Source organism: Rattus norvegicus, chromosome 2 (genome assembly GCF_021556685.1).
Source record: "Rattus norvegicus strain SHRSP/BbbUtx chromosome 2, alternate assembly SHRSP_T2T, whole genome shotgun sequence".
NCBI lineage: Eukaryota > Metazoa > Chordata > Mammalia > Rodentia > Muridae > Rattus > Rattus norvegicus.
In genome coordinates, this window is record NC_141535.1 from 41,772,577 (window position 1) to 41,797,258 (window position 24,682).

General features: G+C 40.4%; 1 protein-coding gene and 1 long non-coding RNA gene across 4 annotated transcripts in view; one reads left to right on the plus strand and one right to left on the minus strand.

Annotated features, from left to right (window-relative positions):
- The window catches only part of Pde4d (phosphodiesterase 4D), a 1,511,604-nt gene that overhangs the window by 45,317 nt on the left and 1,441,605 nt on the right, over positions 1-24,682 (plus strand). Inside the window, exon 1 of one of the 3 annotated variants that reach the window (XM_087616183.1) lies at positions 13,395-13,543. The exons of 1 other annotated variant lie outside the window; for it this stretch is intronic. The gene's annotated coding sequence lies outside the window, so the exon portion shown is untranslated. Of the gene's footprint in view, positions 1-13,394; positions 13,544-24,682 lie in introns of those variants that run through there. One more of the 3 variants, XM_087616180.1, reaches the window with a different exon arrangement.
- LOC147996056 (uncharacterized) lies at positions 455-13,726 on the minus strand. The gene is made up of 2 exons (XR_015673925.1): positions 13,087-13,726; positions 455-1,130 (listed from the first exon to the last, which is right to left on the minus strand). It is a non-coding gene; the product is annotated as an uncharacterized LOC147996056 (long non-coding RNA).

Genomic DNA, 24,682 nt, shown 5'->3' on the forward strand with positions numbered 1-24,682 from the left:
TTTGGGAAGCATCCTGTTTCCATACACAGAGGCACCAGCGTAAGATATCTGTGTTTCATACCAAGGAAGAAGGTATGGGAGTCGAGTTATCAGGGAGCCAGGGTCACATTCAAGAAAGGCTTTTCCCTTGGTATTTTCCAAGATCTCCTAACATGTCACTGAAACTCAATAAAGCTCCACATAGGCACACGCTGAACCTAGAAGTGAGCTGTGTTCTGCTTCCTGTGTTTGAGATTCAGATAAAAAGGGGAAGGAGTTGTGAGATTATAGCTGCACACATAACACATGTTCATCGTCTGGCCTAGACCAATTCCCACTACTGAATCAAAGCCCTTTTCCTAAATACACCTTCCAGTCGTTCTTGAAGACTTGTGTGTTCTATTCTGATGGCCCGGGTCGATATTTAAAGAGATCAAAAGAAAATGTATTCAAATTGAGGAAAGGTGGAGGCCACTTGACCTTCTAGGCTTTATCAAACATCCTTGATAGGTGAAATATAGTTTTGTGTAAGTTTTGTAAGAGATACATGTTGAGGCCAGAATGATTTCATTCATTCATTCACTTATTAATTAATTAATTAATTAATTAATTAATTTATACTTACTCACTTTACATCCAGCTCACTGCCCCTCTCCTGATCACCCCCTTCCACAATCCTTCTCCCATCTCCCCTCCCCTTCTTCTCAGAGCAGATAGGGGCTCCCCTTGGTATACTCTCCTCCCAACCGTGACCCTTCACGTTTCTGGGAGGGTAGGTTCTTTCTCTCCCGTTGAGGCAGCCCAGCTAGAAGAACAGATCTCACATACAGGCAACAGCTTAGGGATAGCCCCCGTTCCAGTTGTTTAGGTCACACAGGAAGACCAAGCTGCACATCTATTACATATGTGAGGGAGGTCTAGGTCCAGTCCATGTGTGTTCTTTGGTTGGTGGTTCAGTCTTTGAGAGCTGTAAGGGTCCAGGTCAGTTGATTCTGTTGGTTTTCCTATCCCCTTTGTGGCTGTATTCCTTCCTTCTATTCTTCCATAACAGTCTCCAAGCTTCATCCATTGTTGGGCTGTGGGTGTCTGCATCTGTCTGAGTCAGCTGGTGGGTGGAGCCTCTCAGAAGACAGCCAATGCTAGACTCTTGCCTGTAAGCATAGCAGAGTCTCGTTAATAATGTCAGGGATTAGTGCTTGGCTCTGTGATGGGTCTCAAGTTGGGCCTGTTATTGGTTGGCTATTCCTCCAGTCTCTGCTACGTGCCCTGGCCCTGCCTTTAGACACTATAAGTTTTTGCTAGGAAGTTTTGTGGGTGGGTTGGTGTCCCTATTACTCCACCAGGGTTCCTGCCTGACTGAAGGAGGCAGTCTCCCCAAGCTCTGTATCCCCAGTGTTATGAGTCACAGCTAAGGACACCCGCCTTAATTCTTGGATGCCTCCCTTATCCCAGGTCTCTGTCTCTTCCTAGAGATGCCCTCCACTACCCTCCCCCTTCCCTCATCAGTTTCAGATTTCCATTTATTCTCATGGCCATCCAGCCATCTTCCCTGCCCCTACCCACACCGGACCTGGAAACTCTGTCCCCACTTCCCTCCTAATCTGGTTTCCCACCCAATTCCCTCCCTCCATCTGCCTTCCAAAACCGACCGTTCCATTCCGTTTTCCAAGGGAAACTCAAGTATCCTTGTTTGTGCCCTCCTTCCTGTCCAGCCTCCTGGGTCTGTGAAGTGTAGCATAGTCATCCTGTATTTTATTTCTAGTATCATACCATGCGTATCCTTCTGGGACTGGGTTGACTCACTCGGGATGATATTCTCAAGATTCATCCACTTGCCTGAAAAATCACAAGGCCTTTGTTTTCCATAACCAGTGGGATTCGTAACCAAATGAGGAACAATGACACTGGTGGCTGACTTGATACTTACTTTGGGTCTTTTTAGTTGTGGAGCCACTCAATCATAATTTTTTTTTTTTAATATTGCAGGTGAGATGGGCTAGAGCAGCTTTGTTCAGTAACCATAAATGTTCATGACCACATTTTGGTCCATGATCAAAGGGCTCTGTGGAAGGACCTACTGCATAACTAAGCCAAGTTCTCCTTCTCTCAGAGCTTGCATTTGGTTGAACCTTAACAGACAAGCTAGACTAAACAAAATTAATTCTGGAAGTGATATTTACAGAGAAAATGAGGGGTATCCTCCCGACTGTACTACGTGTATTAACTCACTGATTTTGAGTAGAGGATCAGAAAGACAACCTTACATTGTTCCTCAAGCTTTCTTCCCACAGCTACCAGGACTGTGTCATACCTTAGAAATGAATGTCCTTTTTTTTTTTTTTTTTTTTTTTTTTAAACATTTTTAAAGGCTAAGACTCATGCCTAAAATATCAGCATTTGGGGTGGGGAGGTGGGGGAAGGAGGATCAGGAGTTCAAGACCCACCTCTGTTCTATAAAAGTTCAAGGCTAGCCTGGGTGACAGGAGACTTTATGTCAATAAAACAAAAATCTTTTGGACTATAAAACAAGCTATTTTAACTCCTGAGTTTTTTTTTTACTTAAAAACTTACCTTGGTATCTAAATATAGTGTGTATAAAAGTATATCCCAGGAGGCAAGACAGACAGAAAGACAGACAGACAGGTAAAGAGGAGAGGATGGAAGGGAAAGGAGTAAACAGCGGATGAGAGGATGTTGGCCGGAGCAGTGCAGGGTATAATTTTCCGATCTTTTTTTTTTTTTTTTTTTTTTTTTTATTAACTTGAGTATTTCTTATATACATTTCGAGTGTTATTCCCTTTCCCGGTTTCCGGGCAAACATCCCCCTCCCCCCTCCCCTTCCTTATGGGTGTTCCCCTCCCAACCCTCCCACCATTGCCGCCCTCCCCCCATAGACTAGTTCACTGGGGGTTCAGTCTTAGCAGGACCCAGGGCTTCCCCTTCCACTGGTGCTCTTACTAGGATATTCATTGCTACCTATGGGGTCAGAGTCCAGGGTCAGTCCATGTATAGTCTTTAGGTAGTGGCTTAGTCCCTGGAAGCTCTGGTTGCTTGGCATTGTTGTACTTTTGGGGTCTCGAGCCCCTTCAAGCTCTTCCAGTTCTTTCTCTGATTCCTTCAATAGGGGACCTATTCTCAGTTCAGTGGTTTGCTGCTGGCATTCGCCTCTGTATTTGCTGTATTCTGGCTGTGTCTCTCAGGAGCGATCTACATCCGGCTCCTGTCGGTCTGCACTTCTTTGCTTCATCCATCTAGTCCAATTGGGTGGCTGTATATGTATGGGCCAAATGTGGGACAGGCTCTGAATGGGTGTTCCTTCAGTCTCTGTTTTAATCTTTGCCTCTCCCTTCCCTGCCAAGGGTATTCTTTTTCCTCATTTAAAGAAGGAGTGAAGCATTCACATTTTGATCATCCGTCTTGAGTTTCGTTTGTTCTAGGGATCTAGGGTAATTCAAGCATTTGGGCTAATAGCCACTTATCAATGAGTGCATACCATGTATGTCTTTCTGTGATTGGGTTAGTTCACTCAGGATGATATTTTCCAGTTCCAACCATTTGCCTACGAATTTCATAAACTCGTTGTTTTTGATAGCTGAGTAGTATTCCATTGTGTAGATGTACCACATTTTCTGTATCCATTCCTCTGTTGAAGGGCATCTGGGTTCTTTCCATTTTCTGGCTATTATAAATAAGGCTGCGATGAACATAGTGGAGGATCCAGCTATACCTCTCTTGGGCATATACCCAAAAGATGCCTCAACATATAAAAGAGACACGTGCTCCACTATGTTCATCGCAGCCTTATTTATGAATGTCCTTGTTATATGGGTTGTCTCTGAAAATTCCTGGTCCTAGGGTAAAGGTATGCCTCACAGAACACCTTTTTTTTTTTTAAATAAATTATAAACCCTCACACTTGGAAGGTAGAATTAATGTTTTAATTCTGGAATCTCAACTTGAGCTCTGCCTTATCTCTGGCCATTTTCATTTGGTAGAATGAGCCTTGGTCAGGGTGTCAGGGAATTATTCTCTGTCAGCTGATTTCAGACAGTTGCTTAATGAGTGCTTCCTTCATAGTCCTCAGAGTGATCTCAGGTAAGTTTCTTGTTTACCTCTGTCTGGGGTATAAGAGTGTGTGGTGTGTGTGTGTGTGTGTGTGTGTGTGTGTGTGTGTGTGTGTGTGTGCATGCATTTGTGTGTGTATCCCTGTCCTTCTCTGACTCCCCATTTCTAGGGATGTTTGTCCAAATTTGTTGGCCTCTCTTCCTATCCAAATTTCTCTGTGCATAAAAAGAAGATTACATTACAATGGGTCATTGTTTCTTTTGAGATAAACAACAGCTGATAAAGGCAGGGGTTACCTACTTCTGAAGCAGACAAGGAGGAGTTTATGGCTTTGTGTTCTTTAGAAGTAACCAGTTTTTCTTCTTGGAATATATTTTATGGAACCTGACTAATTACCCTGGCAATATGTTTCCAAAGTTTTTTGGCTGTAGATCAAGGTCTCTACTATTCTAGCACATGAACTCTGAGAACCCAGATAAAAAGGGCACAGTAAGGATCAGATAAAGTATTGTAAGGAATTATGACTTTAGACTGATATAAAGGCAGAAAAAGAACAAGGATAATGAATTGGGGGAATAACTGCGAGTGGTCAATGCATAGGAAAAGATGCTCCAACCTCCTTAATGATCAAAGTAGTACAAAAAGGACAAGGTTAAAAGGGGTTGCCCTCCCCCATCCTTTTTTTTTTATTACAGGAATGTAATTGTTAGCCAAACATGCTGTACTGTGTCTCTCCATCTGAGAAAATTAGCATCTTCTTTCTTTCTTTTCTTTTCCTCCCTCCTTCCTCCTCTTTCTTTCTTTCTTTCTTTCTTTCTTTCTTTCTTTCTTTCTTTCTTTCTTTCTTTCTTTCGGGAGTTGCCAGGTATAGTCTTTTTGATAAGTACAGCCCTACAAATTATATAGCTTCTTTGCTAAACAGCTCTTAGTTTAGGACTTATCCATGGGAGATAACTACACAATCTATGCACAAAAAGTACAATATACAGTGTGTCTGCAGATGTGCATTCATGGAAGAAAAAAAAGCAGAAACAATGTTTATCAATAGTGGATTGGTATAATATAGTGTGGCTGATACCTACTATAAAATCCCATGTGGTCAACAAAACCCGTAGTGTAGTACTTTAGATATTGCGTGGGAAATTATTCAGTGATGCCGAGCAGGGTGTTAAGCAGGATCACAGTCTTCTATTCTTCTAAGGTGATATTAGTAGAAAACGTGACATGTCCATTTAAATCTCATCAGGAACAATTGGAGTACCTGCACTTCATTTCCAACTTAACGCCCAGCTGTGTGCCTTACCCACTCTATCCTTAGAGAGGCTTACATAAACTCTCTTATTCTTTGTAGAAATGAAGATAATAAAGCCTCTTTGAGGTTTACTGTGAGAATCAAGGAATAAAACACATGTCAAGCACCTGGGAGGGAGTAAATAAAAAGTACTTTGATTTCCCGTTCATTCAGAGTTTCAATTTTCTTTTCATTATGTAAGTACAAACAGCTGTGTTCTTATGCTCACGATTCAAAGGGAGAAAGCTAAGTAGGGTTTGAATAGCTTCCATTTATTTTAATGTAGGAAGAGCCCTCATTCCAAGTACGTGGACTAGTATTTTTCTAAGGCTACAGCCCACCAGAAAAATAGCCATGTTGAATCATTGTTTTCTGCAGCCAGGAGAGGTGACTGAGTGACCGGTGCTGATGGACAGCCTAAAACAATATTGCATTCTTGTCGTCCTTGGGCACTTTATGACCAAGTGATTTCACATAGCTCTGCTGTTCCCCTCTTGGTTTGGAAGAGCGAATCTTTTGTTATTGATGCTCTTACACAACAGAGTTTTATCCTGTGCCAAGGAGCACATAAAACAAAGAAGTCCTCACTGGTCATCCCACCTAATAGAGAGAGCTCTTCCAAGTGCCCTCAACCACCTGCATTATTCACAGGGAGATGGGCAGACTCACAGGAGCAAACCAGCCAGCCGGAGCAGGGCTCAGTGCTGTCGCAGTGTGCCAGAGTTAGTGGCCTCAGCCATCTGGAAGCTCTCCTTGGGTCCATTTAGGTGTAAAGAACTAGCACCCCCCTTTTGTTTTTCTGTCTGTATCTGAGGTTGAAAATGAAATGGTAATATATATTTTTACTTTGAAAAGTTCTGGTCTGAGGATAATTATTTTAGGTAATTTCGCACAATCTTTTGGCATTGTTGACAGGGTAGAGTGAGGGATAATTGGGACTCACCTCTGGGTAAAGGGTCATTAGAAGAACGTGAATTAGATGGTCAGTGTCCTATATTCTTCCTTTTGTTTCTCTCTCCTGAGCAAAACTGCCCCTGGCTTGTTTCGATACCATGGCACCCATGCGTAATTTTTGTTTATCAATTGGTCAAGTTTAAGGTGAATCTGTGAATCTGAAATTGCTTCTGATTCCTAATAGTGATCACTAATCAGTATTAAGAATATATAATGCTTCAGACCTTGTGTCCCATGGTTTGCACATGTTGAGGTGATATTTCTCAAGGGTAGTCCAGAAATGGCAAACTTTACCAGCATGGCTCCTCCCCCTGCTTGTTCTCTAGACTTGTGGTCTTGGCATCCTATCCTGGGAACCAGGGACAGGTCTTGGCATCCCTATAGTGGGAACCAGGGATTTTCCATTTTAACAAATACCTTGGTGGTTGTTATATCCTTATGCACATGAAGTTTAAAGACTCTTGTTATTTTCTAGTACATATGTGATTCAAATGTAGTCTGTTTTGTTTTTCTTTCCAGTTCTCTGATTACTGTGCTTACATTTCAATGACCCTAAAGACATAAAAACAAACTCTCATGAAGTGTTAGATAGGGATCAGACCACATCTCCTTCAGTTGCTCATGCTTGCAGATGTGTTTCTACAGCTATGCTACCTTTTAGAAGATGCAATACAGTACCTGATTTTATTATAGAAGTGAGAAATCTGCTCTTGTTGGATGGTGCTATTTACTATGGAGAGGAAGGTTCACAGGCCACAGGGACAGAGCAGAGCTGTGTAGACCTCCTCTGAGGAGGCCCTGCGTGGAGAAGTAAAAATTGGATATTCTTTTCTGGTCCAGAGAGCTGTGAATACAGGGCAGATTTGCTCCTAAGGGAAAATTTCTGTTATTGCAATGTGATTCTCAGTCCCAGAAAGGCCTGGCTGTCATTTGTGTGTCTTCTTGTCATACCTGATCCTATTAAAAAGAAAGGTGGAAGTTAGCAGGAACATTTCATTGTATTTTCCCAGCATAGTTTTCTCTACTGCTCTGAGAATGGGCACATATTGATTCACGTGACAAGAAGATCATAGAAGCCCCTTAATGGGCTCCTTTGGTGGTTGGAGTGGGAATATATGGAGGTCATGTTTTGGGAGAATATGTAGATCAGGAGAGGTTCCTAAGACATTTTTTTTACTTGGGTTCTAATCATGAGATCCTATATTACTTTTGTATCCCTGACACAAGCTACTTAGTTAGTAAAGGGAGAGGTATTTTCACTTATATTTTTAACATTTGAGTTCAAGATCATGCAGTCGCAGAAAGAACATGCACAATCCACTTTGGTTACACCCAAGAACCTTCTACTGGATGTCATTTGAAATGCCCTTAGTACCTCCACACACTGCGACCATGGTTAGTCTATATGGACCCCTGGGGACCTCATCTAACCCATAATGGCTGTTCTTCACTGTACCTAATTCTTAGAAAATTCTAGCCTTTCCCACAATCCTCTTCTTCAACGGGTATCCAGTGTAGGTAGTTTATGTCCATGGACTGTCACAATATTACCATTCAGAGGGTAATGCCTCAGGGTCACAAGTGGGCTTTCAGAAGGAGACACTTCATGATTTATGGCAGCAGAACCAATAGACTGGAAGTGGGAACCAATTGCTTGCTTCTGAGGCCTAGACACCCCTGACCCTCCAATGTGTTCTGCCAGGAGCAGGATAATGAGAATGAATGAGATGTAGCTTATTCTACTCTTTGCTAGGCCCCTCTCAAAGCCTTAAATATGTAATTATTTCTAGCAAATATAGTGAGCTTCATAGCATTCTTTTTATCAACTTGAGAAAGACCAGAAGGGATTTTTATAACTCTAGCAAAGAATTTGACAGTGCGTCTATTGATTTCACTATAATTCTGGCAGCTCTCTGTATTCTTTTTGAAGAATTTTCGAAGTATTTTTTTTCCTCCTTATTTGAAAGTGGCCCTTGCTTTCCCCAGTTTATTTTCTTCTAGAATTAAATTCTGGGACAGAGGTACTGATTCTTTAATTCCTTACAAGCATGAAGTAACCAACCATCTTCCATAAGAAGTAGACAGGAGTGGGCTCATGGCGAAGGAGTTCATTGTTTGTCTTGCCGATGGGATGTGTAGAGGGATTTGCATTTCCAGAAGCTCATTTTAGGAACTAGAAGCAGGCAGATGTGGCTGGTGGGTATTCATATAGAAGTAGAGAGAGGGACGTGTGAAGGTCTACTATGAATGAATGAATGAATGAGTCAATGAACCAATGAATGAATAAGTGAACGAAGTCCACACTCCTTCCTGAGGGAAGCTGCCCCTCTTCCAAATTGACTGAACTGTTTTCCTTCAGTTTCTCACTGAGTATATTAAAACCTTAGATAATAGTGTCTTGCTTTGAGAAATCTCTCGTTAGAGGAAGGAACAGAATAATTAGCTTCAATGTTCTCTGATAGTTAAGCTGAGAATTCAGTATGAATTGAGACATGACTTTTGTGTTTCGGATAATCAGCACAGCTGTTCAGGATAGACATTCCCCACCTCCATTCAAATCTTTTTTGGTTAGAATACCATGAGTGAAGATTAAGGGCACCATTATTATTTTCTCTTCATGCAAGGTTTCTTTTCTTTCTTTTTTTTTTTTAACATGCCTGAACTTTGTGCTAACTATTCTATGAATCACGTCTGCTTCAATTACCCCTTCTTTGTCACACCCTGGGTAGGTTTTAAAGTTCAAGTGACAATCGGGTAGAAAACTGACAGCACCAAGTCACATCTCACTGAACTTTGATCTCAGAGACATCAAGACAAACATCGGATTTATAAATCTACGTCAGATGTAATATGTGATACAGACCCATACCCAAGCACCTGCATGCTGAGTACTTCACCTTTGTTGTGTATATCATGCACACTACTACAATGATCTTAATAATGAAAAGGGTAAAATGACTATTCTTTTTTTTTTCTTTTCTTTTCTTTTTTTCGGAGCTGGGGACCGAACCCAGGGCCTTGCGCTTGCTAAGCAAGCGCTCTACCACTGAGCTAAATCCTCAACCCCCAAAATGATTATTCTTAAAAAGTGCAGTTAGGTGTTGTGCTCAAGCTCTCAGTGAAAGACCTGAGCTGATATCTGAACCCAGACAGTCTGGCTCCAGAGTTTATGCCTCCTCTGTCTGTGTGGTAGTGCTTAAGGCCTTGCTGGAACCACACACATGGTTTGAGCAATATGTCAGTAACATATCCCCAATATTTTCTCTTACTAAATCTCTAGGCTTTGTGCATCTCATTACATAACACTTCAGAGAGGCAAAAGGAACATGGAGGGCCACAGAAAAGTGGATTCCTCTCCTTCTTGTCAGGTCTTCTTATGCAGAGGGAGAATTCTTGACCTAACATGAATTCAAGTTTAAGTATAAAAAGATGGCAGTTTTCATTAAGCTTACGTGTGTTCTATCTTGTAATATATTTTGAAATCCTTTTCATATACATTATTACTATAACTCCATATGTTCACATATTTTAGAAAAGACTGAATTAAAAATCATTTCATTAAGCTTAACTATAATGCATTTTAGAAATTTGTCACATAGATTATTGATATGATTCTATACACTTATGCTTTTAGGTAGGGATGAATTAAAAAATCAACATCAGGATTGGGATTGTAGCTCCTGAGTACAATGTTTGCCTAACACGGGGTCTGGAATCCATCACTTTCTCTACAAGAAAATAAAACAGAGAAAAACAAAGATAAACAATAAAAATGAAGCCCCCATTTGAAAGTCTCCCCATAGGGTGAGTGTACATTTGATTTGAAATCTCTGTACCTAGGTAAAGTGTTGTATAAACCAAGAACACGTCAGTCCCCAAAGTGACCACCAATTTATAATCTTTAGCGTTCATACTTTAAATTTCATTTCTGGTTATGGCAAGGCAAGTCTTGTTGACATCTTTCTTTTCTAGCACATTTTTCCTTTGTATTTATATCATCTGGTGCTAATGGTCAGCTATTCCTTACCCAGGAACAAGTTTTCATGTTTAGGTTTCTTGGTAATAAGGTTAGCATTGTGATAACAAAATGGCTGTTTGTCCCTGTCACATAGGATGGAGTTAATGTCCTGCCAGTTTTAATTGGTTTGATGGGCCAACATGGTGGATCCGAATACACTTGTGAGTAACTTTTTTGGTTCTATAAACTACAGAGCAAGGAAGATTAGCTCATGAGACCATAAATCATTTTTGGCCCAAGTTTTGGGACATTTTCCAGCCAACCATAGCTCTGATATTTGAGATTTGCTGATGCTCTTGGGTCAGAAGAGAATTTATGTCTCCAGTCTTCAGTTGTCTTGTTGGGATTGTCTTCATCACTGTCTCTAGAGTTGAGATGGATGAAATATGAACAAAAACTGAGTTCAGCTGTCTGGGTGACCCTTGGTTACCCAATAGAGGGTGCAGGAGCCACCAGACATGGGTTGATGGAGGTGACAGGGTCATCAGGCCAGTCTTTCAAGCTAGAGTCCTCAAATACAAGGCATGCTGGTTTGAGAGTGATTCCTGAGAGAGCCGACTCTGACATGCTAGGCTAACAATGTTAGGCAAAAGAAAATGATAGGACTGATATATGTATTTTGTTTTCTTCCTCCCTGGTTTGTCTCTAATAGGGTACAGGAAAATGTGATTATACAACCAGCTCAAATTGAATCATACTCCATACCAAGGTATCTCTCGTTCAGTGTTGAGTCCTTGACTCTAACACTTTTAAATCCCTAGCAAAATGTCCTGTTGCAGGAGCCAACTCAAGGTATCATGATTATTACAGTTCTGGGAGGGGAAGGCTATAGAGATAGTTTTTGAACGCTCTTAGCACTAATGTCTTTGGGATGAACGTTAATTATTAATCAATGAGACACTTGGGAGTAAGTCAGTCAATGCTTGTAATATCTATGAAGGACAGAGAGCCAGGGGTTAGTTATATGTTGGCAGAGTGGAATGTACATCAGCTTTTAGAACTCCACTCCTGGACTTGCTGTGCGGCCCTCGGCCACTGTCTTGGCTGTTAAGACAGTGTTCTGCTGAGTTTGAAGGTAGTGAGAGCTTCCAATTGGAAATTTCTGGATGAAAGTAAACATGCACTAACTTCCATGTTGGCCACCAGGTATGTTCAGCCTGTTGCCTGTGGGTGTGCATGCATGCTGGGATAGCTATGCATGGGGCTCAACACAAGCTACTCAATGCACTCAAAACAGTGTACTATTCTTGGCAGTTCATTTTGTAACTCAGTTGTGTAGTTTTTGAGTATGAATTTTGAGCAATGTCAAAAGGTTGAACAGATATGGTGACCAGGTTTGGCTTTAAGTGAACATTTGAAATAAAGACTTTAAGGGATTTAGTGAAATTTTATTACCAGGTAAAATCAGAGAGTTTGAATGGAAGACTCAACAATATTAAGTTGATAATAATCTCTATGAGTTGGAGGCCAGCATGGTTTATGGACCGAGATCCTGGACAGCCAGGACTACACAGAGAAAGCCTTTCTCAAATAACAAAAACAAAAACAACTACTACAACAAAAGAGAGTATGTTTTTTCATTTCAAACTAACTTATATTTTCTTTGAGTTAAAGGGATCACAGTTTTAACACCCCTACTTAGAAAGTCCCATTCTCATAGGCAGCAGCATTGTCAAAAAGTTTAATTAAATATTTTAAAAAATACTTAAACAGTGAAATATTCTCGGTAGTCACAAATTGGACAAGTCAAAGAAGAACTCCTGAGAAGGAACTGCCCATGGATATATTTTTCTGTTCTCTGTATTCTGCTACTTTCTGTTTTCGAATCTGGAGTTGAACTCAGTTGACCACCTGGAGCAGCTCAAAAGCATGCAAGTGTGCCTTCCACTAGTAACACCCTTTATACTTGCTTACCAATGAAGCAACTTTCTTCTCCCTTGAGGAGGTTATTAAATCCGAACACAAATTGAACCTTTTACAATTTCTCTTGCCACTTTTGAAAACATAATTATTGATTTAGTGATCTGAAATAATTTTTTGGCAAGAATGTTTGCTGCTGCTAATATTATATTTGCTATAATTTTTTGAAACATTCACATTTCTTACCAAAACAAGATGTTAAATATCTAAAAGGTGCGCGCTACGTGTATCGTGTTTTCTTTTTTGAATTTAAATTACTTTTGCTCATCTGTGTAGCAATTCTAAATGTTTTCGTAGGATCTTTAATAAATAAGAAATGTAGATGTATGGCATAGTAAATATCAGATGTAATTAGTCGTTGGGATTCAGTGGTAAATAAGGCAGGTATTATAGAGGGTGATAGTAAAACACGGCCTCTAGAAGTATTGCAAAGTCTTCTAGTTCTGATTCTGAACATTCTCAGGTTCAGTCCTCTCTCCATGGAGCATTCTTGTGTCCCAAGAGTCACAGGCCAGGGAAGCCAGCTAACCGTTTATCTTCCTAGCTCAGCCTGTGCACAGTTATTTCCTCTGTCACAGAAGCATGCAGTCGGGTCTCTCCCCTCCCTGTCTGTCTGGCTGACCCGCGTTCTCAGCAGTACATGAACAGACTGTAAATTACCTATATTCCTACCCCAGCGCAAATAACTCCAGGGGCATAAACCTCTCTGGACTCAATAACAAATGACCTATGAAAAGCATGGGACATAGAGAATAAAATAAAATAGAAGCTTATTTAGTTGCTAAACCAACTTAGTGGGTATCATTTCCTTTCCGCATTATTCCTGTTAACAGTAAAAGGGAAGCTGAAGGTTAGTTACCTCAGGGTTTGGCTGCAGGCTCGCAGTTTGGTGTCTGGGGTGGCTCTGGTCTGCACTTGCTGGGACTGCCACGCCAGGACAGCTTGCTCCAGCTTCGGACTCCGTCTGTGCCAGATCACCTGTCCTCCCTCCCCGAGACAATGAAGCTGTGAATTTTTCCCCCTCTGGCCTTTGCAGGCAAAGTGACTGTAGACATGCAGTGTTGTGGAGAGTATACTCCTCTGCTGTGCTCCAGCGCAGCCCTTCAGCTGTCCAGAGCCAGTTAGACCTGTTATGAGGAGCTAACTGATTGGCTGGATCCGGGCTCAGTTTCATAGATTATAGCCCGGCGGTTGGGAAGCACCAGCCCTGTAGTTGCTGTAGTCCCGAGGCTTGCCAGTTCCTGCCTTAATGCATATGTTGTTGTAATTGAGTCCTAGCACGGCCTAAATAGCTGACATTGCATCTTCAAGACCGTGTGAGTAATCCAGATTTTTTTTTCAAAGCTCAGGAAATTAATTACATGTCCTGGGAGGGAGTGATTGTAAGGAGAAAATACAGATGATTCATTTTCAAGGTGCTTTGCCGTATGTATCAAATTCTATGCGATGAATCTGAAAGCTTCTAGGACCTGGCAGGGTTAGTCCTGCTTTTTCCCACTGTGTGTCACAGCCAAGCTGCATTTGAAGGCAGCCGGCCGGCTGTTGGAGGCATTTGTTAGCCCTGCTTGTTTTATGGGGATCTATAAAGTGATAAAGTCCAATACCAGCAGGTTGAAACAGAAGGCAGTGATCTCAAAGCAGAGGTTCAGAGAGACCCGAGGCAGGCAAATTGTAGGGTTTCGTACTTACCCTGTTCGAAACTGAGCCGCAAGGAACCCCCCTCTGGGGTCATAGGTATATATCAATTAGAGCGATGGAAAGGAGAGAGGAGAAACGGTGTCTGGAGTGTTTTTTTCTCTGTAATCCGAAGCTAATTTAGGACGCACACCATGAGTAACTAACAGAATTATATGTGTGTAAAAATGCTTTGGTGGGTCTGTTTATTTGGTAGAAGGCTGAATGGGAAACTAGGAGTTTATTTTCAAATGCTGTGAGAGAAGCAGATTAAATACACACAGAGCCCTAAGGGAGGAAACTGGATTGGAATTTGTGGTTGGAGCAGATCAAATTATCCTAGGAAGCCTTTGCTCGTTTTTTGTTTGTTTGTTTGTTTGTTTGTTTGGCTTTTGTTGTTTTGTTTGTTGTTTGTTTTCTTTTGTAATTACTGGGGTAACTTTTGTTGTTAACAAGGTTTAGGATAAAGCTGGAGTAGACAGAGGAGAGAAGCTAGGAGTCTTCAGCCTCCCTTCTCTCCTGCAGTGCATACTTGGCCACTGAAATCACACTGAGTATGAACTGGTAAATGTAAGCAGTTCGTGTTTTACTTGTTAATCACTGTTGATCTCTCCTGGCCTTTAACACACGAAAATGTCTTAACAGGGCTTTGCTTATGGAGTTAGTGCCAATGAAAATTGTCACCCTCTTAAACATTCTGAGTATAGCTCAAATTAAAGCAAGGGTATTTCTTGGATTTTTAGGTGGCTTTCCAGGTTGCTTTTCATCCATTTTTTTTCTCTTTAGAATTGTAGATTCAAATCCATGTATTTATGCTATGTATGTCTTAAGCACCAATAATTTGAAAAGTTTTAATACCCTGAGTTCCCATGGCAAATAACTGTAGTAATTACTTGCCAAGTCCTATACAAATAGCATTTACAGCAGTTTAATTTTGCTTGTATCTATTTAAACAGCTGTCATGATTAGCCTGTAAGAGAGACATATTCATTGTGGTTTTAAAATCTTTAATTTTAGATTAAATTTGTTAATTGTTTTTTTTTTTGACAACTGAACTGCCAACCCTTTTAAGTCCAACCAGGGGATAAAATTCATCAAAAGACAAGTTGTCAGTATAGAATTCTTGTCTGTATCAACCAAATGTATATAAGATAGTTGTTTTTTAAAAAAATGGAAATCTAATATAGTCCTTATAAATGCACTTATTGTGTGAGGAAATGCTATAATGCGTTCCTTTGTTGTGGAATAATAGAGTTCATTCATTAAAATAGCCAGGGATGCTAGGAAAGGTGGTTGACTCACATTTAGTTATTCATTCCTAATCAAGTGTGTCACTGGGACAAGGGGAGATGAATGTCTGTGACAGGAGCCATTCCTTCCCCAGGCACTTGTGGCCATCTGAGAATGAGAAGTGGTGGGAGGGAGCTACCCCAAAGGAACTGGCTTCTGACTCTCTGTTTAGCCCTCTTCTCATCCTAGGGTCATAGCAAAATCTTTTATGGAAGCCTTTTAAAGACATTTGTCTTTCCTCACTCTAAACTCTCTCATGTACCCTCTTTTTACATTAATTGTTAATGCATATGTCTGTCTGTCTGTCTATTCCTGGATATATATAATTTGTTCAGTTTGTGTAATGTTAGCTTTGTGCTTGTTTTCAAGGCTTAGCATATCAATTGGTACTCAACTGGTGTGTTCTTCCTTGGGTACTTGCAACAGACAAGAGACCATTACGGAAAATTTTGGCAGCTTTGGTGTTCCTACCTTCTTTGCCTTCGTTCTTTATATTACCTTGCTTGGGCTCTTGCTAGGATAAGTCAAATAACTTATGATTAGTCATCCAGCAGTACTTTGTTCTGTTTACATCATACAGAGCGTTTAAAACCAGAAATCACAGGGACTCTCTTGGCTCTATGCGGGCATTTCCATCTTGTATTGACACTTCTTCTACGTCCTAAATTCTAGGGCCTTCGTGCTTTTAGTTCTCCTGGGCATGTCTTATAAAGGGCAAGAGATTAACAAAAGGAATTCAGAGTTGCCAGGGGCCCAGGGGACAGTAGGCTGTGAGAAAAATAAAATATCTCTCCAAAAGCAGCAATCGACATTTTTCAGGGTGTTTTTCTCCTTTCTAAAGCCTCTCTCTCTCTCTCTCTCTCTCTCTCTCTCTCTCTCTCTCTCTCTCTCCTCTTATTTTGGCTGACTCTGGAACTTCTGTTGCAGAGAGGTTTCTATAAAACTGTGTATGTCTGCCCATAGACAGATGGATTTGACAAAAGATGTATCCAAGAAGGAATGTATTACATCATGAACTTGCTAGGTGGCATTTGGAAACTATTAACACTACCTCCTAGTGCAATGACATAAATCCACATTGAAAAAATATCATTTCTTGATTGAACTACATTTTTTTCCACTGTTATTTAAAATGTTGTCTTTGGAAAAGCTTGTTCTTCCCTATGGCATTTTTTTTTTTTTTTTTTTTTTTGCCCCCTGTGGCATAGCGAGAGCTAATCTGATTGCCTGCTTTTGTATGAGGATTTAATGATTTCTAGTGAGTGTTTTCAAGAGTTGCCATAGGCATGCGTTAAAGAAAGCAGAGCAAGACCAATGCAACACCACAGCTCGACTTCACAAAGTAATGTGTGCCACCAAATGTTAGAGACGTCATACCTGGGAGTTGGGGATTTAGCTCAGTGGTAGAGCGCTTGCTCTACCTTAGCAAGCACAAGCCCCTGGGTTCGGTCCCCAGCTCCGACAAAAAGAAAAAAGAAGAAAAAAAAAAAAAAAGACTTCATACCTGTACCTTCCCATCTCTGCTCCCTCGAGGTACCCACGGGTCTGAGAAGAGCTGTCACTTAACTTCCAGGCGGCCAATCAGCCCATCTTTATGTTGCTAGCAGGTGACACAGTCTCCAGTTATATTGATGACCAGTCCATATTGCATTCCTCTAATTTCAAGGAGCAGAGTCTTGGTATCGGTGGGTCACACATAGGTCATGAACTATTCCTAAGCCTCCGTCTCCACCTGTAAAATCAATAGGATAAATGTTCTAGAATTTGAACGGGCCGTTGGATTTCAACAGGGCAATGAGAAAGTGCTTGTGAGAGAACACTGTAGCATGTAATTTGTAATGCACAGCACAACCACATGCGGTTATGATGACAGCGGCTCATGGCACGAGGGTCAATGTCCTTTAATCCTGAAAGCATAGTGTCGGGCAAGAGGGATACTATCAGAGTATGCCAAGGTTTCCTTTGGTATTGAAAAGTTATAAAGGCTTTGGGGCTTTGGTTCTTATCTGTCCACTGCCTGAGTACTAGAAACACAAGTGCCTTTACCTTGCTAAGTAAACGCAGCACGGTGTGCAAATATAACTTACTGTGGTACCACACAAATGTCACCCACTGCAAAGATCATTGGTAGGTCAATAGCAACAGTTCATAATTTATCACCTTCGAAAGGGAAATTCTCAAATACATTGCTTATTGATTAACTTTCTATGCTACATCCATTTGTCCATTTCTCTCAAACAGGATGGATTTCTTTGGTAAACGTGTGTGACGATTTTCCTCCTACCTAGGTAAAAGACCATGGCAGCACTTGAGAAAGCATTCCCTCGCAGCTGAGCTTAGAGCTGCCAATGACATAGTTTGAGAAGACATCATTTCCTCACAGGAAAAACTGAGTCTGAGAGCCCAGAGTGACAAATGTTCCTGGATTTCTTTTTTGTAAATTCCCGTTTTGGATCTTAATTAAATTTCTCCAATAGAATGCTCATGTAAGTTTTCAGGCAAGACTTATTCCTGGCTTCTTTTAACTAACTGATTTAGAAAGCTCAATCAACAGTTTTGAACCCCCCAATTTCTAGTCAGTTGTGGTTTGGAAGGTTACCATTCTTTTTAAAACACTAGCCACAGCTGTGTCCTATAGTTCAGTGGTGTGAGGAACTTAGTAGAAACTTTCTTACTAATCCTCTGGGGATTTCCTGACCAACAGCTCATCGGGAGATTTCTTATACTTAGGGGTTGTTTAAAGACTTACAACTTTTTCTTTTCTTTTTTCTTTAAAGCATTTTATTTGTTTACATTTCAGATGTAATCCCCTTCCTTGTTTCCCCTCCATGAAACCCCCACTCCAACTTCTGGAAGCAATATTATCTGTGAATGCTGGAGAGTTCTGTTCAATCTCCTCCCATAATCTTTTGGCTAGTTTATGAAGCAGGTTCCTATATAGATTTCCTTCCCATATATTCCTCTTTCATCTGGCTCTCCCTGTCATGCCCACACTCTCTCCACCCCCTGCCCTTCCATTTAAACCCTTCCACCTGTACTATCCACTCCTCCACTAAATGCAGCTACTTGAATGGATTTCTCTTATTTATTTAAATGATGCTCTTGGGATGCCACTCTCAACCTGTGTCCACCAGCTCTCACGTGCTGTACTCCAGCAAGGAAGCACCCTCTTGAGCTTGGTCACCGGTCTCACGTAGAGGATGGGAGACTAAGGCCATGGGCTCATTTGTGGCAAGAAGGAAAAGCAAGTTGATTTGGTGTTTTAAGTTGGAATGTATATATCAAAGTACCAATGTATCAGAGCTACTGGGTGACTTGTAGGCAACAGAAATTTGTTTCTTCTCACGTACCTGTGAACCGAGTGCCAGCATCATTAGGTTCTGGCAAGGGCTACCTTCTAGGCTGCAGATGGATGGCATAATGTTGCATTGTTCCAGTTTTAAAAGAGACAGCTAACTCTGGATTCTTGTAAAGCAATGCCCTTTATAAGGCTCTACTTTATGATGTAATTACCTCTTAAAGGTCTCATCTCCAAATGCCATCACATTAGGCATTAGATAACAACCTATGAATTCTGGGAGGAATAAACATTCAATTTACAGCAGTTGTCAACTAATGTATTTCTGTCATTCCTTCATTTGTATTTTTAAAATTTCTCATTATCACCAATTGTTTACTACTCTATAGAATGTAGATCTTATGTAAATAGTAAGTTAAATGAGAAATATATTTGTTCTTTAGAAAAATCAGGGATATAATTTAACACTTAAATTTTTTATCCATGTGCTATGTCTTTCCCAAGACCAGTAAAAATAACTCAGCACTATGATTACAAAGATTGCTACCATTTAAGGAGCCTGTCCTATTGTGAAAAGTGTTTCTAGGATGTTTCTCCCTCCCCACCTTTCCCTTCCATGGGTCTGGTTATTTCAATGCCTTTCTCTATTGACTAAGGAAATAGTTTGGAGAAAATTAACAATGTAAAAATGGCTTATCAAAATGGAGCCATTCTCTATGATTTTCGGAGTATTTTATAGACTTGGTATGTATTCTTGCTGGCAGAAACTGCTCAGTTTTGCTGGGGATTACCTGCAAAGCTCTGTCCATTACCGCAGTTTTTTTTTTTTTTTTTAATTTTTACATGGAGTTCAACCAGTGTTAGAACTAACATGAATTTGTTTCAAAGGCTTTCTGTTTTCTGGAAGCTAAAGCTTGTCTTTACTCCAAAATCCCAAGTTCTAACAAACGTATTCATACCACAAATATAAAAGAATATAGATATCTACTCAGTGAATAAAAAATAGTTTTCATGTAGTTGCTTTTAAAAATCCCCCTAGAACCTTTTAATTTTCTTTCAATAAAATCCCATAAACCTAATTCATCCCTTCTCTTGGTTGTAGTAGATTCAGATATTTTGTTGGGTGTTAAGCCAATCATAACTTCAGCTGTCCTAAAAACCAAATTACTTCTCTTCCCTATAAAGCGAATTTGCAATCAGGCTATTTAAGAAATAAAAATGGCAAATAAAAACCCCTTTTAAGCTTACGTCCTGACCTAGAAAACTGAAGAACTGGTTCATTTTAACATCCTCATATTTATCTGATTGAACTGAGAGTGCCTGGAAAGAATTTTCCCATCACTCCAAATACATGTTTATTTTTGTGGCTCATTCCAAAAACATTTTAAGTGTACCACTGCAAAAGAGGAAGATCTCAACATATCCAAGCAATGTTTTTATTTTGTCAGAGCTAAAAACAAAAAAACAAAACAAAACAAAATCCTGAACAAACAAAAAAACCAAACACCAAGAAGAAGAAGAAAATAAAAGACACTTAGAATCTTTACCCCAAGGCACTGAAAAATATTGACCAAATCTGAGAATCTGAAGAATAAATTATATTTAATAAAGACTTTAATCACACAGACACAGACACAGACACACACACACATATACACATATTTCTTTTACAAGCATGTCTTGAGAATATATTTCATGCATATATACAATGTAGTTTGATCATACTGCCCTCCTTCTCCAACTCTCTAGGCTCTCTTCTTATCTCCATCCCAACTCTGTGACCCTTTTAAAAAATTAAACACACCGTTCTGTCCATTTGTCTCTAGCCATATGCACATGACTGTAGGGCTATGTACTAGAGCATGGGCAATACTACCTGGAGCCACACTCCTGAAGAAAAACTCTATATCCCTGTTGTAGCAGCCCCCAAGTGCCAGTTCATTAAGTAGGGGCGGGACCTCATGTGCCCTTCCCATCTGCATTTACCATGAGTTCATGAATGTAACACCTCTGCCATGCTCTTCCCAGCCTCTGGCTCTTACAATCTTTCTGTACCATCTTCTACAATGTTTGGTGAGCCTGAACAAGGAGAACTGTGATGGCTATGTCCCATTTGGGATGAGCCTTCCACGGTCTCTCATTCTCTAGTCTTCTGTTGTTAGTTGTGACTCCTTGAAGTCAACACTACGCACTGCATAAAGAAACTTCTTAGACTGGGAAATGTCTGCAGACTGAGAGCTGCACTAATCTGGGGGACAGAGATAAACATTGAGAAGGCAGTTTGATACCATGCTAATTTAGCAAACTAATAGTAGGGTCTTCTCCCTTAGGATGGAAGACCTCTCCAGGCATGGATTCTTGGCCAAGTTACAGTACCAGGCATGGTTTCCTGTCTGTGGAACAGGCCTTAAGTTTAAACAGAAAGTCATTGTTACTCATAACGCATATGCCATCATTGCAGCCATGGGCATAGTTTGCCAGGATGGCTATTATTATACCTTTCAGAGTTCACAGCAAGGCCAGACTTGGTCAGAGATAACTTGGTTAATGATTTTTCTTCCCTAGAATTCCGCATAGCTCCTTCCCAAACTATTAAGATAAGTCAGTAGGGAGTAACAACTCTTCACATCTTATGACTGATGTATGGATATCAGCAACACTAGGTCCTACTATGCAGTTATTGTGGGTGACCAAGAGCAATGGCAACAGCCTGTAATGTTTTGGTGGTTCTGTGCCCCTACCCTGGTTAACACTTGTATTTCACACTTGGCACTGTTTTTTCTTTTTGTTGTTGTTGTATAACCTAAAGCATCTGGGAGAAACATCCTCCTCCCTTATAGAGTAGCTCCACTTGAGCTCTCTCTCTCTCTCTCTCTCTCTCTCTCTCTCTCTCTCTCTCTCTGTATAATATAAAGAAGCTTATCAAATAGTAGGTTTCTATATGACTTTTATCTCTTAGTGTTAGTTAACCTTCCTCAATCTATTCTCTCCCCTCCCCTCCCCTACCTCTCCCCTCCCTTCCCCTTCCTCTCCACTCCCCTCCCCTCCCTTCACCTTCTCTTCCCTTCATCTCCCCTCCCCCTCTTATCTTTCCTCCCCTCTCTCCTCTCCCTTACTCCACTCCCTTCCTTTTCCTTCACTTCCCCTTTCATGCCTTCTCCTCTCCACTAGAACTCTTCACTCCCATCATCTTCCTTTCCCCTGTATACCATTTTTCACGATCCTAGGCCCCCTACCTTAAAATATCTCTCCCACTGCTTTATGGCTCTTTTCTAGTTTCCTGACTTTTACAGATAACTTTACATCAATTATATAAGTCTGAAAATTTGCCTTTGCATTCACACATGAGGCAGAACATGAAGAATTTCTCTTTCTGTGTTGGGGGTATTATATCATTTTAGTCTGCAAAGTAGGCTGTCACCATATTGATTTAGGACAATATTTTAACACTGTCTTAAATACACAGACTTGGGAATCAGACTGCCTTGGTTTAGACCCCAGTTCTGCCACTTAATAGCTTATTACTCTGGAAACTTTTTAAAATCTACATGTCTTTTTTTTTTATAAATAGAATAGTTAAGATACCCTAAATACTTTATGTGGAGATTAAGTAAATTAATATACATAAAATACTTGAACGATGTTATCTCATAGGAACTGTTTTGTAAATGTTTGTTGTCTTTCTGGTATTTTCTCAGGAATTAGTTCTTTCTTTGAGTGTGTTGACTGCAGTTAATTCAGCCAATTTCAAAACTAGGAGTCCTTTTCTCTAGGCTTTCCCAGATGGATCCTACAGCTCTGTGCGGCTGTTTCAGGGAGATTAAATGGCACTTTCCTTTGTTGATTTCATCATCAAGCTGCAGATGCATCATTGTGTATCAAAGCTATCACTCATTGAATAAGTACTGCACAGGTGCTTAGGGCACATCGTAGAGGACCAGGCATAGTCCTTACTCCATACTCATTGGCTAATAATCCTCTGATTATGTTCAAAAGGATTTTGTTCCTCACTACTCTTGCTTATACTAACAACATTCATTTAAAATTACTGCTTCTATGTAAGTAAGAAAATATCCTTGTTTCCTTTCACTTATCTCTGTGTGTGCACATGTATTTGTGCATGCCTGTGTGTGTGTGTGTGTTCTGTAATTGCATGTGTATTTGCACGTACATTTCTCTGTGTAAAAGTAAACACATGCTTTAGTGCTTGTGTGGAAGTCAGAGGACAACCTTGGATGGCAGACCTTACTTTCTACCTTTTTTGAGACAGGATCCTTTTTTAAAAATTGTTTTTGACTACAGAAGCCAGAGTAACTGACACATGCTCTTGCAGGAAGTCTCCCATGTCCATCAGTTATCCAAAGGGCATTTGGCTTGCAGACAGTTGTGTTATACATTCAGCTTTACCTCTGCCCTAGACTTTCAAACCCAGGTCTTCATACTTGCACAAGTGTTTTTACCCACTGAGCCATACCACCAGATAACCCCTCCAATAGCCTTGTTTCTAAATGATTGAATAAAATGAAAAGAATAGGTATCAATTAGAATAGTCACTCTTTCCCAAGTATGAATAAGAACACAGAGGTACCTTTCTTTCCACGTGAAGGCTATATTTTAGAGTAAAGATTGATAAACTATGTGTGGGCCAAATTCTAGTCTATCCATTCAATGATCTGTAGCAGACATTGCATCTCTTAAATGTACTTTAGATCAGAATTTACTTCAGTGGTCATCATTGGGTCTGGAACAAACAGCCCACAATAACACACACAGGGGATTTCAACAAGAGGCAAGATGTCAACGGGAGCTGACATTGTGTGGAAATCTTCACTTGGCATCTGTTGCTCTTCTACTAAGTGTACATAAAATAACGTCACGTTCTATAGCACTCTGTTGCATTCTGTAGAATGTTGCCTTAGAAATGTTACCAGTGGTGGCTGATTATTTTACATAATTATTCAAAGGAAATGTAAATGCTTCTGTTGACATTATTCCCTATCATTCTATTCCTTTTCTTCTCAAGTATCTTTCTGTTTTTCTCCATGGAGTGCACCTCCACTGCACTGTATTGTACAGGAGCACAGCGCACATGGATGTGCATTCAGACTCCTCTGTTTTATGAAAGAGAAAGCTACCAGAAGTTGTATTGGCAACATGATTCTTGGTTTCCTAGCATGTAAACTAGAGGTGGAAATCCTAGCTCTATTTTCCACCACTGGGGAATCCCTGACACGGTGTACAGAAGACTGTATAGTGCATGCTTTTTCTCATGTATTTAACAATATTCTCAGAGAAGCCTGGCTTCTTCTAGAATAGGGATGTGTGTGTCTGTGGAATAGAATGTAACTAAAATTGTCAGCTGTGCAGGGTGGGTTATGAGTTTGTGAGCGTCAGGGAGCTGGTATTCTTTAAGTACGTTTTCCTCTTGTGTGGTGTCTGGTTTGTTACTCACCTTTTTAATGTGGAAGCTGCTGGCTCCCTGGGGAGCTCCTGGGGGTGTGTGCAAAGATAAAGGAAAGATGGCAGCCTTGAAAAGGAAAGAAGGCAGTGTTTCTACCAAGGCAAAAGACAGAAGAGAAGCAAATCTTGCTGGTTTATTTCAGAAGCAGTTCCTTACGTGAATCTGTCAGGTAGCCAATAAAGTTGTTAACTTCTTAAAGATAAAGAAAAGAATGTTTAAATAGACTCTAGTTGGTAGAGATGAGAAGTCTCCCCCAATGATGAAGCTGGAGCAGTTTCTGAAGGCTGAGGGTAACATATGTGACTCCATTTTATTTGTACTGAACTGCACAAAGAAAAAAAATCAACATTTTGCTCAGTTAAGACATTCCTACTTCTGAGAGATCACTGCTTTGAATTGTAATCACACTAAGTACATTTTCTTGTATTCATATTGTTTCCATTTGATTTGGAGAAACCTTAGTGGGAACATTTGCTCCTCTCTGCATAAATAACTTACCATTTTAATTTAGAGAAAATGCTTCAAGTTATGGTCATGAATTGAATTTAGAGACACCCTGAGCTCTGCTTTTAATCTATTGATTATTTGGAGGACAATTATCTAAGTTCTGTTCTTCACCTATGTCTGTATAACAAGGTTCCCCAAGCCTAGATCTTGAAATGTCAACCAGGATTGTTTTCCCAAGCTACTAATCAGCTTGGGTGTCTACTTGTGTAAACCAGGCTGTGATTA